This window comes from Neolamprologus multifasciatus, chromosome 15, assembly GCF_963576455.1.
Source record: "Neolamprologus multifasciatus chromosome 15, fNeoMul1.2, whole genome shotgun sequence".
In the NCBI taxonomy this organism is placed as follows: Eukaryota; Metazoa; Chordata; class Actinopteri; order Cichliformes; family Cichlidae; genus Neolamprologus; species Neolamprologus multifasciatus.
The window spans coordinates 27207920-27224587 of record NC_140453.1 but is presented as its reverse complement, the minus strand read 5'-3'; the positions used below and the strand labels follow the sequence as shown (position 1 = coordinate 27224587).

Genomic DNA, 16668 nt, shown 5'->3' with positions numbered 1-16668 from the left:
ATCCTCTCTGAGGACAGACATTCAAATTTACAAATCAGAGCCTTCACGGCTTCCCAGCCAATCATATCTGAGGGCTCAGGCATTCAAATTTGCATATTGGGGCCTTCACGGCTTGTAAGCCAGCCAATCATATCTGAGGGCTCAGGCATTCAAATTTGCATATTGGGGCCTGCAAAAATCCTGTCTCTCTGCTGCATGTGTAAAAATGGCTGCACCTGTTTTGGTGGGGAAAAGTACACAGCCTCTCTGATTGGTGGATTCAAATTTAGCAGCTCCCAGGCTGCTTGACTGACCTAAAAACTTGCTTCTCTCTCTTTCTGTGTTGTGTTATAGTCAGTGTTGGGTAAGTTACTTTAAAATAGTAACTTAGTTACATTACTAGTTACTTCTATCAAAAGTAACTCAGTTACTTCAAGTTACTCGTTACTTTCAAAGTAACTAGTTACTAGGGAAAGTAACTTTGGTTTTACTCAGAATTCTCTTGTTAATGTGTTGCTTCCATAACTTTGCCAGTCTTCTAGCTTGCTTACTTGCCACAAGTGCACTGTGCCACCTACCAACAGAAAGGAAAAGATAATGTGCATATTTCCACGAGAGAAATCCCACGCCTGGACCGTCATTGACTGCTGCCATGATTCTAGCCTACGTCACAGCGTCATGTGCGCCTTTTACATCCAACACAAAAACTGCAGTCGTGATGCTTTGATTGTACTAAACTTACTGTACTGTAACTCGGAAATTCTGCCTTCTGAATAGGAAGATGTAGACAACACCAGACTGCAGATGAGCTGCATACAGGGCTGGACGGGGACAAAAAATCGGCCCGGGCATTTTGACTAGAGACTGGCCCACCATTATAGGAAAAATCATAAAGCCTTTGAATGAAAACAAACGCTGTTGTGACAGTGATGTTCACTGTTTTGATGGTATATATGCATCAATCGTTTGTTGTAAGATTGAGATAATTATTTTTTAAAAGCTAGACATTTTAAATGAGAATAAGAAAGAAAAGTATTTCTTTGTGCCCCCCTCTCCCTGTTAATGCCCTACCTGGCCCCCCTGGCAAAACTTTGCTAGATCCGCACCTGCACAGTTACCAGCTGTCAACTACCTAAAAAGGATCCTGGGGTTATCTGTCTCTCAGAAACAGTTCATAACTTCCCTTCAACTCATTCATGTCACCTAAAAGGTAAACCTGTTTCTCCATCACCTGTTCAGCTCTGATGATTCAGTAAGGACATCTCCTGGTTTCATCTTCATGTTTCCCTCTCACCAGATAACCAAACCGACATCATGACCAGCAGCTTTTTTGCAGCTGTGGCTCCAACAAACATCAGCTGATACTAGAAATTAATATTAAATAAATTCTAACAACGGCTGCTCAAGCTTAAACGTGCTGCTGTTGTTTAGCGTGACATCGGCTGGTTTCCTCTTTCTGGCGCAAAGTGGGCGATAAACAAACAAGAGAGCCGATCAGCTGATCATTGATCAGTTTTCATGATTGAAGTAGAAACGGGAGAGGGAGGGGGAGAATGAAAGAAGAAGAGACAGCTGTGCAGCAAAGACACAGAATAACTCCAGCTTTGTGCCTTTTTCATTGTAGCTGAATTACGGGACAAACTGTTCCTTTTCGCCTCAATAAGAAACGCGTAATATTTTCTCTGAATACCAGACGGGACGGTTGGCAACTCTAATAACTTATGAACAAAATAAAGTTCAACATCATTAACTTCATAGCACCCACCCAGCTGTATAGAAACTCCGTCATGCTAGCTAGTACGCAGTATGGAAAAAGTCAGAATAACAAAAATAAACTCCACCTAAACTTGGTTTATATCTGACCCAGACAGACTGCAGGTCATAACTTATTACCTGAAGTTCAGTTCACACTTGGACCGGCGGCCGCCTCGGGTCTCTTTTCCTTCTGCGTCCCCTTTCCCTCATCCACCTGCTGCCTCCACCACTTGCTAATGTTACAGAATCTGTGGAAGCTCCGCGATAGCCACCACACAAAGTAACGAGTAACGACCCTATCTAAATCCCAGTAACGACTAACGCGTTCCTGATTTTGGCATACTAACTAGTTACCGTGCTCGTTACCGCAATAATAACGTAGTTACTGTAACGCGTTACTTAATAACGCGTTAGTCCCAACACTGGTTATAGTATTTCTAAATTATAGTATTTCTGCTTTTTATAGTATTTCTGCTAAATTATAGTATTTCTGCTAAATTATAGTATCTCTGCTTTTTATAGGATTTGTGCTTAATATAGTATTTCTGCTTTTTATAGTATTTCTGCTTTTTATATGATTTGTGCTCAATTCTAGCATTTCTGCTTTTTATAGTATTTCTGTTTTTCATAATATTTGAGCTTTCTGCTTTTTATAGGATTTGTGCTTAATATAGTATTTCTGCAAAATATAGTATTTCTGATTAATTATAGTTTTTCTACCAAATCATAGTACAGTATTTCTGCTTTTTATAGTATTTATGCTTAATATAGTATTTCTGCTTTTTATAGTATTTGTGCTTAATATAGTATTTCTGCTAAATTATAGTGTTTCTGCTTTTTATAGGATTTGTGCTTAATATAGGATTTGTGCTTAATATAGTATTTCTGCTAAATTATAGTATTTCTGGTTTTTATAGTATTTGTGCTAAAACATAGTATTTCTACTAAATGTAGTATTTATGCTTAATCATACTATTTCTATATATTACTGCCAGGTCCCCAGGCAGCCAATCTTCTCTGAGGACAGACATTCAAATTTACAAATCAGAGCCTTCACGGCTTCCCAGCCAGCCAATCATATCTGAGGGCTCAGGCATTCAAATTTGCATATTGGGGCCTTCACGGCTTGTAAGCCAGCCAATCATATCTGAGGTCTGCCGTTTCTTCTCTCGTCATATCTCAGCGACGGATGTACAAAGAGCAATGAAAATCGCAGTCAAAGATCACCAACGTCCACTGATTCACCCAGTACAAGAATTATGTTTCTAGTCCACCTAGTTTTTAAATTACACGACGTTTTGTAACTCTCACCGCGCCTCTCACCGCGATCTAATTCTGACTGCTCATGACCCTGTTTTCCAGGCGCCTGTTCTCTTTCCCAGTGGCGCAGTTGGTAGTGACATGGGTCTTCAAGCCAAAGATCGTTGGTTCGATTCCACCTTGATCAACATGTTTTTCTCCCTACAAATTAATACACTATCACAGAGCAGTAATTTATATTCATCATTTATTACAATTCTGCAAACTTTTATCATTTTACCAGCTTTTCTAATATGGACCTCACATTCTTGTTAACACTCCATGGCACAAATACTGTTCCCTGTAGGCTCTGTGTATGTGTGTGTGTATCAATATTTCTCCCATTTTAAAGTATTACTCCTCCATAATTGTATTTCTGTTAAATCAAAGTACTTTTACTACATCTTAGTACTTCTGCTCAATCATAGTACTTCTGCTCAATCATAGTATTTTTGCCAAATCATGGTTTTTGTGCCAAATCATAACATTTGTGTTATGTTATAGTATTACTACTAAGTGGAGGAATTTCTGTCATGTTACAGTATATGTGCTGATTACAGTATTTCTGCTAAATCATATTATTTCTACTATATTATATTTTTCTTTCTAAATATAGCATTTCTGCTATATAATTGTATTTCTGCTATGTTATAATATTTGTGCTAAACCAGAGTATTTGTGCTGAAACATAGTATTTCTGCCAAATGATAGTATTTCTGTCAAATTATAGTATTTGTGCTTTTTATAGTATTTCTACTTTTTATAGGATTTGTGCTAAATTATAGTATTTGTGCTTTTTATAGGATTTGTGCTAAATATAGTATTTGTGCTTAATGTACTATTTCTGCTAAATTATAGTATTTCTGCTTTTTGTAGCTAAATTATAGTATTTCTGCTTAATATAGTATTTGTGCTAAATTTTAGTATTTCTACTTTTTATAGTATTTCTGCTTTTTATAGGATTTGTGCTTAATTTAGTTTTTGTGCTTAATATAGTATTTGTGCTAAATTATACTATTTCTGCTTTTTATAGTATTTCTGCTTTTTATAGTATTTGTGCTAAAACATAGTATTAATTTAAAATGACAATATTCATAGTTCATCACAGTGTCTCTGGTAAATCACAGTATTTGTGCTAATTACAGTATTTCTGCTAAATCATAGTATTTCTACTATATTATATTTTTCTTTCTAAATATAGCATTTCTGCTATATAATTGTATTTCTGCTATGTTATAATATTTGTGCTAAACCAGAGTATTTGTGCTAAAACATAGTATTTCTGCCAAATGATAGTATTTGTGCTAAAACATAGTATTAATTTAAAATTACAATATTCATAGTTCATCACAGTGTCTCTGGTAAATCACAGTATTTCTGCTATGTTGTACTATGTTTCTAAATCATAGTGTTTCTGTAATGTTTAAGTATTTTTGGCTAAATATATTCTTTCTGTTATCTTATACTATTTCTCCTAAATTCTTGTATATTTGAGAAGTTATCATGTTTCTGGTAAGTTACAATATTTCTGCCAAGTTCTGCTATGCTATTGTATTTCTGCCAAGTATTATGTTTCCTCTAAGATATTGCAGTTCTGCCAAGTTATTACATTTTAGCAAAGTTATTTTGCTTCTGCAAAGTTTTTACAATTTCTGCAACTTTTCAGCTTTTTCAGCTAGTTTTTGCAGACAGCTTCAGCTTTAAAGCATCCACACTGCATTTTCGCAGGAAATGCAAATTTTTCTAGTTGTGTGGATGCTTTAAGGCATCCACACTATTGAGTTCCTGTTTCTCTTTATTCTTTATACTTTATTATTATTATTATTCTAGTTGCCACTTTTTTCCCCGTTTTTTGGCACTTAACTACTTCCACAATTTTCAGCCGATTTTCACCATTCAAATTTTAAACTATTCTGCTATTTCTGCTAATTCCAGCTATGACTTTTGCTATTTTTTGCTATTATACTTTTTAAAATATTAAGCTTTTTTCCTTTAATTTGTCCCATTGAAATGAATGGAAAACTTCCAAAATTCTGCTAAAACTTGCTTCTTTTTGAAACTTAACTACTTCCTCATACTTTCACCTAGAACAACTATTCAAACTTTAAAATGTTCACAAATTATTGCGCTATTCATGTATGATTCAACTTTTTCATATCTGTTACTATTTTCATCTTATCCCTCTTCAAGTTTTGAGTTTCATCTTTGTGATTTTTCACAAAATACATGGGTTGTTATGGTTGCTATGCAGTTGGTTCTAAGTGAGCCACTGAAGGTTTCGCAGTCTTCTCTTCATGTCCGAACAACTTCTTGCTACTTGCTCAATTTTCACTCAACTTCCACAAATTATACATCAAAACGTAGGTATTTTTGCTGGCTTTCAGAAAATGTCACTATCATTGTTGTGGGATTTATAGAATTTTGGCAAATCTCCTCAGACCAACACAAAGTCTAAAAACTCTCCATAGAAAGTCAATGGAGAATTTGTTCAAAATCACCGCTGGATTTCACTAATGAGAGGCATTTTCGAATCGTCATATCTCCCCAACGAAGCAAAGTTAAAACATGAGGCTTGTCCCAGTATCTCTTCAGACACTCCTGACGCTCACAATTCAAGAATTATTTTCTCACCTATTACCGTTCTGAGATGAGTTAGACTTGTTTGAGGGTAGGAAATTCGTCCTTCGCTCAGATTTCTTCAGATTTCAAACTCTGGAAATGAGGCAATTATTTCTCTCGTCATATCTTTTTTTTGGATTTCCACAGAGACCTGAAAATTTCCATGACTGTTCACCAAAGCCTGCTGTCTCTTACAGTGAAAGAATGATATCGATACTCCAAATAGATTTAGAGTTAGAAAGCGTTGTTTGAGCGCAGGTCAAGGCAGTTTTCGCTTGCCTCTACTCAGTTATGGTGCATTACAAGTCAAATATCTTTAATAATTCATATTTTAATGATAAATTGTCAACACTTGAAGATTCCCCCATCTCTTCTGAACAAAACGGTGTAAGAATGACCGTTCTAGCCCCTACGGTTAGGAAATTATGGCCATTTGTTTGGAGGGTAGTCCTCACTATGAGAAATAGACTGCAAAAATCCTCTGTCTCTGCTGTGTGTGTAAAAACGGCTGCACCTGTTTTGGCGGGAAAATGTACACAGCATCTCTGATTGGTGGATTCAAATTCAGCAGCTCCCAGGCTGCTTGACTGACCTGCAAAGTTGCTTCTCTCTCCCTCTGTGTGTGTGTGTGTGTGTGTGTGTGTGTGTGTATTTCTGCTTTTTATAGGATTTGTGCTTAATATAGTATTTAATATAGTATTTTTTGCTTAATTATAGTATTTCTGCTTTTTATAGTATTTGTGCTTAATATAGTATTTCTGCTTTTCATAGTATTTCTGCTAAATTATAGTATTTCTGCTCTTTATTTTATTTCTGCAAAATTACAGTATTTCTGCTAAATTATAGTACTTCTGCTTTTTATACTATTTCTGCTTAATATAGTTTTTCTGCTAAATTATAGTATTTCTGCTTTTTATAGTATTTCTGCTAAATTATAGTATATCTGCTTTTTATAGTATTTCTGCTTAATATAGCATTTCTGCTAAATTATATTATTTCTGCTTTTTATATTATTTCTGCTTTTTATAGTATTTCTGCTTTTGATAGGATTTGTGCTTAATATAGTATTTGTGCTTAATATAGTATTTCTGCTAAATCATAGTATTTCTGCTTTTTATAGTATTTCTGCTTAATATAGTATTTGTGCTTAATATAGTATTTCTGCTAAATTATAGTATTTCTGCTTTTTATAAGATTTGTGCTTAATATAGTATTTCTTCTAAATCATAGTATTTCTGCTTTTTATAGTATTTCTGCTTTTTATAGTATTACTACTTTTTGTACTATTTCTGCTTAATATAGTATTTCTGCTAAATTATATTATTTCTGCTTTTTGTAATATTTCTTCTTTTTATAGTATTTGTGCTTAATATAATATTTCTGCTAAATTGTAGTATTTCTGCTTTTTATAGTATTTCTGCTTAATATAGTATTTCTGCTAAATTGTAGTATTTCTGATTTTTATAGTATTTCTGCTTAATATAGTATTTCTGCTAAATTATAGTGTTTCTGCTACTTCATAGTATTTCTGCTTTTTATACTATTTGTGCTTAATATAGTGTTTCTGCTTTTTGTAGGATTTGTGCTTAATATAGTATTTCTGCTTTTTATAGTATTTCTGCTTAATACAGTATTTCTGCTTAATATAGTATTTCTGCTAAATTATAGTATTTCTGCTTTTTATAGTATTTCTGCTTTTTATAGTATTTGTGCTTAATATAGTATTTGTGCTTAATATAGTATTTCTGCTAAATTGTAGTATTTCTGCTTTTTATAGTATTTCTGCTAAATTATAGTATTTCTGCTTTTTATAGTATTTCTGCTTAATACAGTATTTCTGCTTAATATAGTATTTCTGCTAAATTATAGTATTTCTGCTTTTTATAGTATTACTGCTTTTTGTACTATTTCTGCTTAATATAGTATTTCTGCTAAATTATAGTATTTCTGCTTTTTATAGTATTTGTGCTTAATATAGTATTTGTGCTTAATATAGTATTTCTGCTAAATTGTAGTATTTCTGCTTTTTATAGTATTTCTGCTAAATTATAGTATTTCTGCTTTTTATAGTATTTCTGCTAAATTGTAGTATTTCTGCTTAATATAGTATTTTTGCTAAATTATAGTATTTCTGCTTTTTATAGTATTTCTGCTTAATACAGTATTTCTGCTTAATATAGTATTTCTGCTAAATTATAGTATTTCTGCTTTTTATAGTATTTCTGATTTTATGGTATTACTGCTTTTTGTACTATTTCTGCTTAATATAGTATTTCTGCTTTTTATAGTATTTCTGCTAAATTATAGTATTTCTGCTTTTTATAGTATTTCTGCTTAATATAGTATTTCTGCTTAATATAGTATTTCTGCTAAATTATAATATTTCTGCTTTTTATAGTATTACTGCTTTTTGTACTATTTCTGCTTAATATAGTATTTCTGCTTTTTATAGTATTTCTGCTAAATTATAGTATTTCTGCTTTTTATAGTATTTCTGCTAAATTGTAGTATTTCTGCTTAATATAGTATTTCTGCTTTTTATAGTATTTGTGCTAAAACATAGTATTTCTACTAAATGTAGTATTTATGCTTAATCATACTATTTCTATATATTACTGTCAGGTCCCCAGGGAGCCAATCCTCTGTGACGACTGAGACATTCAAATTTACAAATCAGAGCCTGCACGGCTTCCCAGCCAGCCAATCATATCTGGGGTCTGCTATTTCCTCTCTCGTCATATCTCAGCAACGGTTGTACAAAGAGCAATGAAAATCACAGTCAAAGTACACCAAAGTCCGCTGATACACCCAGTACAAGAATTATGCTTCTAGTCCACCTAGTTTTTGAGTTACACAACGTTTTGTAACTCCAAAAAACGGCGTTTTTCGCCTCTTACCGCGATCTAATTCTGACTGCTCATCACCCTGTTTTCCAGTCGCCTGCTCTCTTCCCCAATGGCGCAGTTGGTAGTGACACGGGTCTGCAACCAAAAGCTCCTGGGTTCAATCCCACCTTGGTCAACATATTTTTTTCCTACAAATTAATACACTATCACAGACCAGTAATTCATATTGATTATTTATTACAATTCTGCAAACTTATATCATTTTACCAGCTTTTCTAATATGGACCTCACATTCTTGTTAACACTCCATGGCACAAATACTGTTCCCTTTAGGCTCTGTGTATGTGTGTGTGTATCAATATTTCTCCCATTTTAAAGTATTACTCCTCCATAATTGTATTTCTGTTAAATCAAAGTACTTTTACTACATCTTAGTACTTCTGCTCAATCATAGTATTTCTGCTAAATCATAGTATTTTGCCAAATCATGCTTTTTGTGCCAAATCATAACATTTGTGTTATGGAGTGGAGGAATTTCTGTCATGTTACAGTATATGTGCTGATTACAGTATTTCTGCTAAATCATATTATTTCTACTATACTATATTTTTCTTTCTAAATATAGCATTTCTGCTATATAATTGTATTTCTGCTATGTTATAATATTTGTGCTAAACCAGAGTATTTGTGCTGAAACATAGTATTTCTGCCAAATGATAGTATTTCTGTCAAATTATAGTATTTGTGCTAAAACATAGTATTAACTTAAAATGACAATATTCATAGTTCATCACAGTATTTCTGCTATGTTGTACTATTTTTCTAAATCATAGTGTTTCTGTAATGTTTAAGTATTTTTGGCTAAATATATTCTTTCTGTTATCTTATACTATTTCTCCTAAATTCTTGTATATTTGAGAAGTTATCATGTTTCTGGTAAGTTACAATATTTCTGCCAAGTTCTGCTATGCTATTGTATTTCTGCCAAGTATTATGTTTCCTCTAAGATATTGCAGTTCTGCCAAGTTATTACATTTTAGCAAAGTTATTTTGCTTCTGCAAAGTTTTTACAATTTCTGCAACTTTTCAGCTTTTTCAGCTAGTTTTTGCAGACAGCTTCAGCTTTAAAGCATCCACACTGCATTTTCGCAGGAAATGCAAATTTTTCTAGTTATTATTATTATTCTAGTTGCCACTTTTTGTACTTATTTTGGCACTTAACTACTTCCACAATTTTCAGCCGATTTTCACCGTTCAAATTTTAAACTATTCTGCTATTTCTGCTAATTCCAGCTATGACTTTTGCTATTTTTTGCTATTATACTTTTTAAAATATTAAGCTTTTTTCCTTTAATTTGTCCCATTGAAATGAATGGAAAACTTCCAAAATTCTGCTAAAACTTGCTTGTTTTTGAAACTTAACTACTTCCTCATACTTTCACCTAGAACAACCATTCAAACTTTAAAATGTTCACAAATTATTGGGCTATTCCTGTATGATTCAGCCTTTTCATATCTGTTACCATTTTCATCTTATCCCTCTTCAAGTTTTGAGTTTCATCTTTGTGATTTTTCACAAAATACATGGGTTGTTATGGTTGCTATGCTGTTGGTTCTAAGTGAGCCGCTGTACCTTTGGCAATTTTCTCTTCATGTCCGAACAACTTCTTGCTACTTGCTCAATTTTCACTCAACTCCCACAAATTATACATCAAAATGTAGGTATTTTTGCTGGCTTTCAGAAAATGTCACTATCATTGATGTGGAATTTATAGAATTTTGGCAAATCTCCTCAGACCAACACAAACTCTGAAAACTCTCTATAGAAAGTCAATGGAGAGTTTGTTCAAAATCACCGCTGGATTTCTCTAATGAGAGGCATATTCGAATCGCCATATCTCCTTAACGAAGCGAAGTTAAAACATGAGGCTTGTCCCGATATATCTTCAGACACTCCTGACGCTCACAATTTAAGAATTTTTTTCTCACCTATTACCATTTGGCCATGAATTACGTTTGTTTTGGGGTAGGAAATTCGTCCTTCGCTCAGATTTCTTCAGCTTTCAAACTCTGGAAATGAACCACTTTTTTCTCTCGTCATATCTTTTTGATAGATTTCCAGAGAGACCTGAAAATTTCAATGACTGTTCACCAAAGCCTGCTGTCTCTTACGGTGAAAGAATGATATCGATACTCCAAATAGATTTAGAGTTAGAAAGCGTTGTTTGAGGGCAAGTCAAGGCAGTTTTCGCTTCGCCTCTACTCAGTTATGGTGCATTACAAGTCAAATATCTTTAATAATTCATATTTTAATGATAAATTGTCAACACTTGAAGATTCCCCCATCTCTTCTGAACAAAACGGTGTAAGAATAACCGTTCTAGCCCCTACGGTTAGGAAATTATGGCCATTTGTTTGGAGGGTAGTCCTCACTATGAGAAATAGACTGCAAAAATCCTGTCTCTCTGCTGCCTGTGTAAAAACGGCTGCACCTGTTTTGGCGGGAAAAAGTACACAGCCTCTCTGATTGGTGGATTCAAATTCAGCAGCTCCCAGGCTGCTTGACTGACCTACAAAGTTGCTTCTCTCTCCCTCTGTGTGTGTGTGTGTGTGTGTGTGTGTGTGTGTGTATTTCTGCTTTTTATAGTATTTCTGCTAAAATATAGTATTTCTGCTTTTTATACTATTTCTACTTTTGATAGGATTTCTGCTTAATATAGTATGTCTGCTTAATATAGTATTTCTGCTAAATTATACTATTTCTGCTTTTTATTATATTTCTGCTAAATCATAGTATTTCTGCTTTTTCTAGTATTTGTGCTTAATATAGTATTTCTGCTTAATATAGTATTTCTGCTAAATCATAGTATTTCTGATTTTTATAGTATTTCTGCTTAATATAGTATTTCTGCTTAATTATAGTATTTTTGCCAAATTATAGTATTTCTGCTAAATTATAGTATTTCTGCTAAATTATAGTATTTCTGCTTTTTATAGTATTTGTGGTCAATATAGTATTTCTGCTAAATTATAGTATTTCTGCTTTTTATAGTATTTCTGCTAAATTATAGTATTTCTGCTTTTTATAGTATTTGTGCTTAATATAGTATTTCTGCTAAATTATAGTATTTCTGCTTTTTATACTATTTCTGCTTTTTATAGTATTTCTGCTAAATTATAGTATTTCTGCTTTTTATAGTATTTCTGCTTAATATAGTATTTCTGCTTTTTATAGTATTTCTGCTTTTTATAGTATTTCTGCTTTTTATAGTATTTGTGCTTTTTATAGTATTTGTGCTTAATTTAGTATTTGTGCTTAATATAGTATTTCTGCTAAATTATAGTATTTCTGCTTTTTGTACTATTTCTGCTTAATATATTATTTCTGCTATAGTATTTCTACTAAATGTAGTATTTATGCTTAATCATACTATTTCTATATATTACTGCCAGGTCCCCAGGCAGCCAATCCTCTGTGATGACTGGGCGATCGTGGCTCAAGAGTTGGGAGTTCGCCTTGTAATCGGAAGGTTGCCGGTTCGAGCCCCGGCTTGGTCAGTCTCGGTCGTTGTGTCCTTGGGCAAGACACTTCACCCGTTGCCTACTGGTGGTGGTCAGAGGGCCCGGTGGCGCCAGTGTCCGGCAGCCTCGCCTCTGTCAGTGCGCCCCAGGGTGGCTGTGGTTACAATGTAGCTTGCCATCACCAGTGTGTGAATGTGTGTGTGAATGGGTGGATGACTGGATATGTAAAGCGCTTTGGGGTCCTTAGGGACTAGTAAAGCGCTATATAAATACAGGCCATTTACCATTTACCATTCAAATTTACAAATCAGAGCCTGCACGGCTTCCCAGCCAGCCAATCATATCTGAGTTCTGCTGTTTCTTCTCTCGTCATATCTCAGCAAGGGTTGTACAAAGAGCAATGAAAATCGCAGTCAAAGTACACCAAAGTCCGCTGATACACCCAGTACAAGAATTATGCTTCTAGTCCACCTAGTTTTTGAGTTACACTACGTTTTGTAACTCCAAAAAACTGCGTTTTTCGCCTCTCACCGCGATCTAATTCTGACTGCTCATCACCCTGTTTTCCAAGTGCCCACTCTCTTTCCCAGTGGCGCAGTTGGTAATGACACGGTTCTGAACCCAAAGGTCGTGGGTTCAATCCCATCTTGGTCAACATGCTTTTTTCCTACAAATTAATACACTATCACAGACCAGTAATTCATATTCATCATTTATTACAATTCTGCAAACTTTTATCATTTTACCAGCTTTTCTAATATGGACCTCACATTCTTGTTAACACTCCATGGCACAAATACTGTTCCCTTTAGGCTCTGTGTATGTGTGTGTGTGTATCAATATTTCTCCCATTTTAAAATATTACTCCTCCATAATTGTATTTCTGTTAAATCAAAGTACTTTTACTACATCTTAGTACTTCTGCTCAATCATAGTATTTCTGCTAAATTATAGTATTTCTGCTTTTTATAGTATTTCTGTTAAATTATAGTATTTCTGCTTTTTATAGGATTTCTGCTTTTTATAGGATTTCTGCTTTTTATAGGATTTCTGCTTAATATAGGATTTGTGCTTAATATAGTATTTGTGCTTAATATAGTATTTCTCCTAAATCATAATATTTCTGCTAAATTATAGTATTTCTGCTAAATTATAGTATTTCTGCTTTTCATAGTATTTCTGCTAAATTATAGTATTTCTGCTAAATTATAGTATTTCTGCTTTTCATAGTATTTCTGCTAAATTATAGTATTTCTGCTAAATTATAGTATTTCTGCTTAATATAGTATTTGTGCTTAATATAGTATTTCTGCTTTTAATAAGATTTGTGCTTAATACAGTATTTCTGCTAAATTATAGTATTTGTGCTTAATATAATATTTCTGCTAAATTATAGTATTTCTGCTTTTTATAGTATTTCTGCTTTTTATAGTATTTCTGCTTAATATATGTCAGGGTTCTGGGTCTGAGCAACCCAGGATCCCTGAGCAGTTATGGACTAGTTATATGTATTACTATGTATTTTTGGTGTTGCTTCCCCTTTTGCTCTATGCTTGTACATATGTCGAGACGCTTGTTAAATTCCCCTGGCTGGTGGACTCCCTCAATCCAGTTGTCCTGGACTTCCTGCTTTCCACCAGCCAACTCCACTTTCCTCCTCAGGCTGCTCACCGGCCCGGACCGCTGGTGGATTCACAGCCTGAGATGCCGGCCCCGACATCTACACGGAAACGACGTTCACGCCGCCGACTTTCCTCACCGCAGCCTAATCCACGAACTTCTCAAGAGTCGGATATGGTGAGTAGTACGGACAATTTTCCATTTCCCTCACCATCTGTGTTTGTGTCTGCAGTGGACGAGCCGACAGCGCAGGTAACATCACCTCGGTCAGAGGTTTCCACACCACTCGCTGCTTCAACATCTGCAGCTGTGGCACCGCCGTCATCTCATCCGCCTGCAGTCACCCTTCTGCCATCTTCTTCACCGGCTGCTACGTCGCCACCCGGACCTGCCCTGCCCAAGCAGGAGCTCGGCGAGCCGGAGGAGCTCGCACTGCCCGAGCAGGAGCTCGGCGAGCTGGAGGAGCTCGCACTGCCCGAGCAGGAGCTCGGCGAGCCGGTGGAGCTCGCACTGCCCGAGCAGGAGCTCGGTGAGCCGGTGGAGCTCGCACTGCCCGAGCAGGAGCTCGGCGAGCTGGTGGAGCTCGCACTGCCCGAGCAGGAGGAGCTCGCACTGCCCGAGCAGGAGGAGCTCGCACTGCCCGAGCCAGTAGGAGCTCGCACTGCCCGCGCCGCAGCAGGAGGAGCTCGCACTGCCCGCGCCGCAGCAGGAGGAGCTCGCACTGCCCGCGCCGCAGCAGGAGGAGCTCGCACTGCCCGAGCAGGAGGAGCTCGCACTGCCCGCGCCGCAGCCGGGGGAGCTCGGCGAGTGGGAAGAGCCCGCGCCGCAGCCGGGGGAGCTCGGCGAGCCGGTGGAGCCAGCGCCGCTGCCCGGCGAGCAGGAGAAGCCAGCGCCGCTGCCGGAGGAGCCCGCGCCGCTGCTCGGCGAGCAGGGGAGCTCGGCGAGCGGTAGGAGCCCGCGCCGCAGCCGGAGGAGAGCGGCGAGCAGGAGAGCGTCGAGCAGGATAGCGGCGAGCCTGTGGAGCCCGCGCTGCCACCGAAGGTGCTAGGAGGTCCGGAGAGACCCGCCCAGCCAGAACTGGAGGTCAGTGTTCCGGAGCGACCTCCACGTCTACCGCGCCCTCCACGCCGCCCACGTGTAGCACGCCCTCCACGCCATACATGTCCAGCGCATCCACGTCAGCGACCAGCGCTTCATAGGCCATGTGCCACTCCTCGCTGTTGCTCACCGGAGCAGCGCCGCCGCCACTGGACCCGGGGCGGGCCCCCTGGGGAGCAGCGCCGCCGCCACTGGATCCGAGGCAGGCCACCGGAACCGCTTCGCCGCTACTGCCGGACCTGTGGCAGGCCGCCGGATGTACGGCGCCGCCACCTCTGGACGCATGGCAAGCCACCGGAGCTGCAGTTTCGCCGCCACTGGATCAGTGGCAGGCCCTCGAGACCGTTTTGCCGCTGATGCCGGACCCATGGCCGCCTGCCGTAGCTGCAACGCTGCCCCCACAGGACTCGAGATCGGCCGCCTGAAGCGTCCTACTGCCATCACGGGACCCGAGGTAGGCCGCCTGAGACTGTTATGTGGCGTTTTTCTTTTTTTTTGCACCGCTGCGGGATGCGCGGTCTGACTTTGGGACTGTGACCTGGGAGGGTTTGTTGTTTGTTGTTTTTGCTTGTTTTGGTTCTGGCCACCCACCCTGGGTTGGTTGTGGTTTTGTTTTTGTTTTGGGGTCGTCGGGTGCCGACCCTTGGGGGGGGGGGGGGGGGGGGGGTACTGTCAGGGTTCTGGGTCTGAGCAACCCAGGATCCCTGAGCAGTTATGGAATAGTTATATCTTGTGAATTTTTGGTGTTGCTTCCCCTTTTGCTCTATGCTTGTACATATGTGTGTGGGTGGCTGTGTGTCTGAGCACTCGTTTATAGGAGCCTTCAGGCCTGGAGGGTGTGGCCCTGCTAGGGGACTGGCCACACCCAAAGCCACGCACCTGCTGCTGATCAGGCCTCGTCGGGGGAGCTACTTAAGAGAGTCTTGGAGCTCCCACCGACGCGGGATCATTGCGTGAGACTCCACGTCAGTCATCCAGTTGTGCTTGGTTAGTGTGTGTGTATGCCCGCGATTGTATGTGTTAAGAGATATATTCTAAAACACTTCTTCAGCAGAGAATCAGAGAGGAGAAACACAGATTTTCTTGCTAGCAAGGGCAGCCTAGAGTGAGACTCAGAGACCCGCCCTGAGGACTTGCCCTGGTCCTTTATTTATACACTTCAGTGGGTGCTTGTGTGGTGTGTGTGTGTGTGAGGGGGGTCAGAGTGTGACCCCATAAAGACTTCCCTAAAACTGCTGGTCTGGAAAGTCTAGCAGTTCATCAAACCAAAACCACTTAGACTGGAAACAGATATAACTACCGTAAAACAATAAAACAAGGTACGAACTTTCCCATGCTCCCAGGATGTGGGGGTGAAAGCCAGAACACCCTGGAATGTTACAGACTTCTAGGATGAGACATCCTTTCAATAAACACAAATGGTTACATGTAGTATTCTACCATATACAAACTTTTATCATTAAAAGATTATACTGACTACTAAGTACACTTTTCCATTGACAGTATGTGTCCTGACGGCTGCTTCTATTGTGTCTCTTTCTGTGTGTGTGTGTGTGTGTGTGTGTGTGTGTTATAGTATTTCTAAATGATAGAATTTCTGCTTTTTATAGTGTTTCTGCTAAATTATAGTATTTCTGCTTTTCATAGTATTTCTGCTTTTTATAGGATTTGTGCTTAATATAGTATTTGTGCTTAATTTAGTATTTCTGCTAAATTATAGTATTTCTGCTAAATTATAGTATTTCTGCTTTTTATAGTATTTCTGCTAAATTATAGTATTTCTGCTTTTTATAGTATTTCTGCTTTTAATAGGATTTGTGCTTAATATAGTATTTCTGCTTTTTATAGGATTTGTGCTTAATATAGTATTTCTGCTTAGTAGTAATACAATGGCACTTTTTTTTTTTTTTTAAGGACCCCACCGACTCAT

General features: G+C 37.7%; 1 long non-coding RNA gene and 1 pseudogene across 1 annotated transcript; one reads left to right on the top strand and one right to left on the bottom strand.

The window, feature by feature from the left end:
• Window positions 1–2666: 2666 nt before the first annotated feature.
• On the bottom strand, window positions 2667–11858 carry LOC146502296 (uncharacterized). Its single transcript, XR_014869508.1, has 2 exons — window positions 4842–11858; window positions 2667–4776 (listed from the first exon to the last, which is right to left on the bottom strand). It is a non-coding gene; the product is annotated as an uncharacterized LOC146502296 (long non-coding RNA).
• A 125-nt stretch (window positions 11859–11983) lies between these two features.
• Window positions 11984–15627, top strand: LOC146502295 (uncharacterized; annotated as a pseudogene).
• The last annotated feature ends 1041 nt before the right edge of the window (window positions 15628–16668 follow it).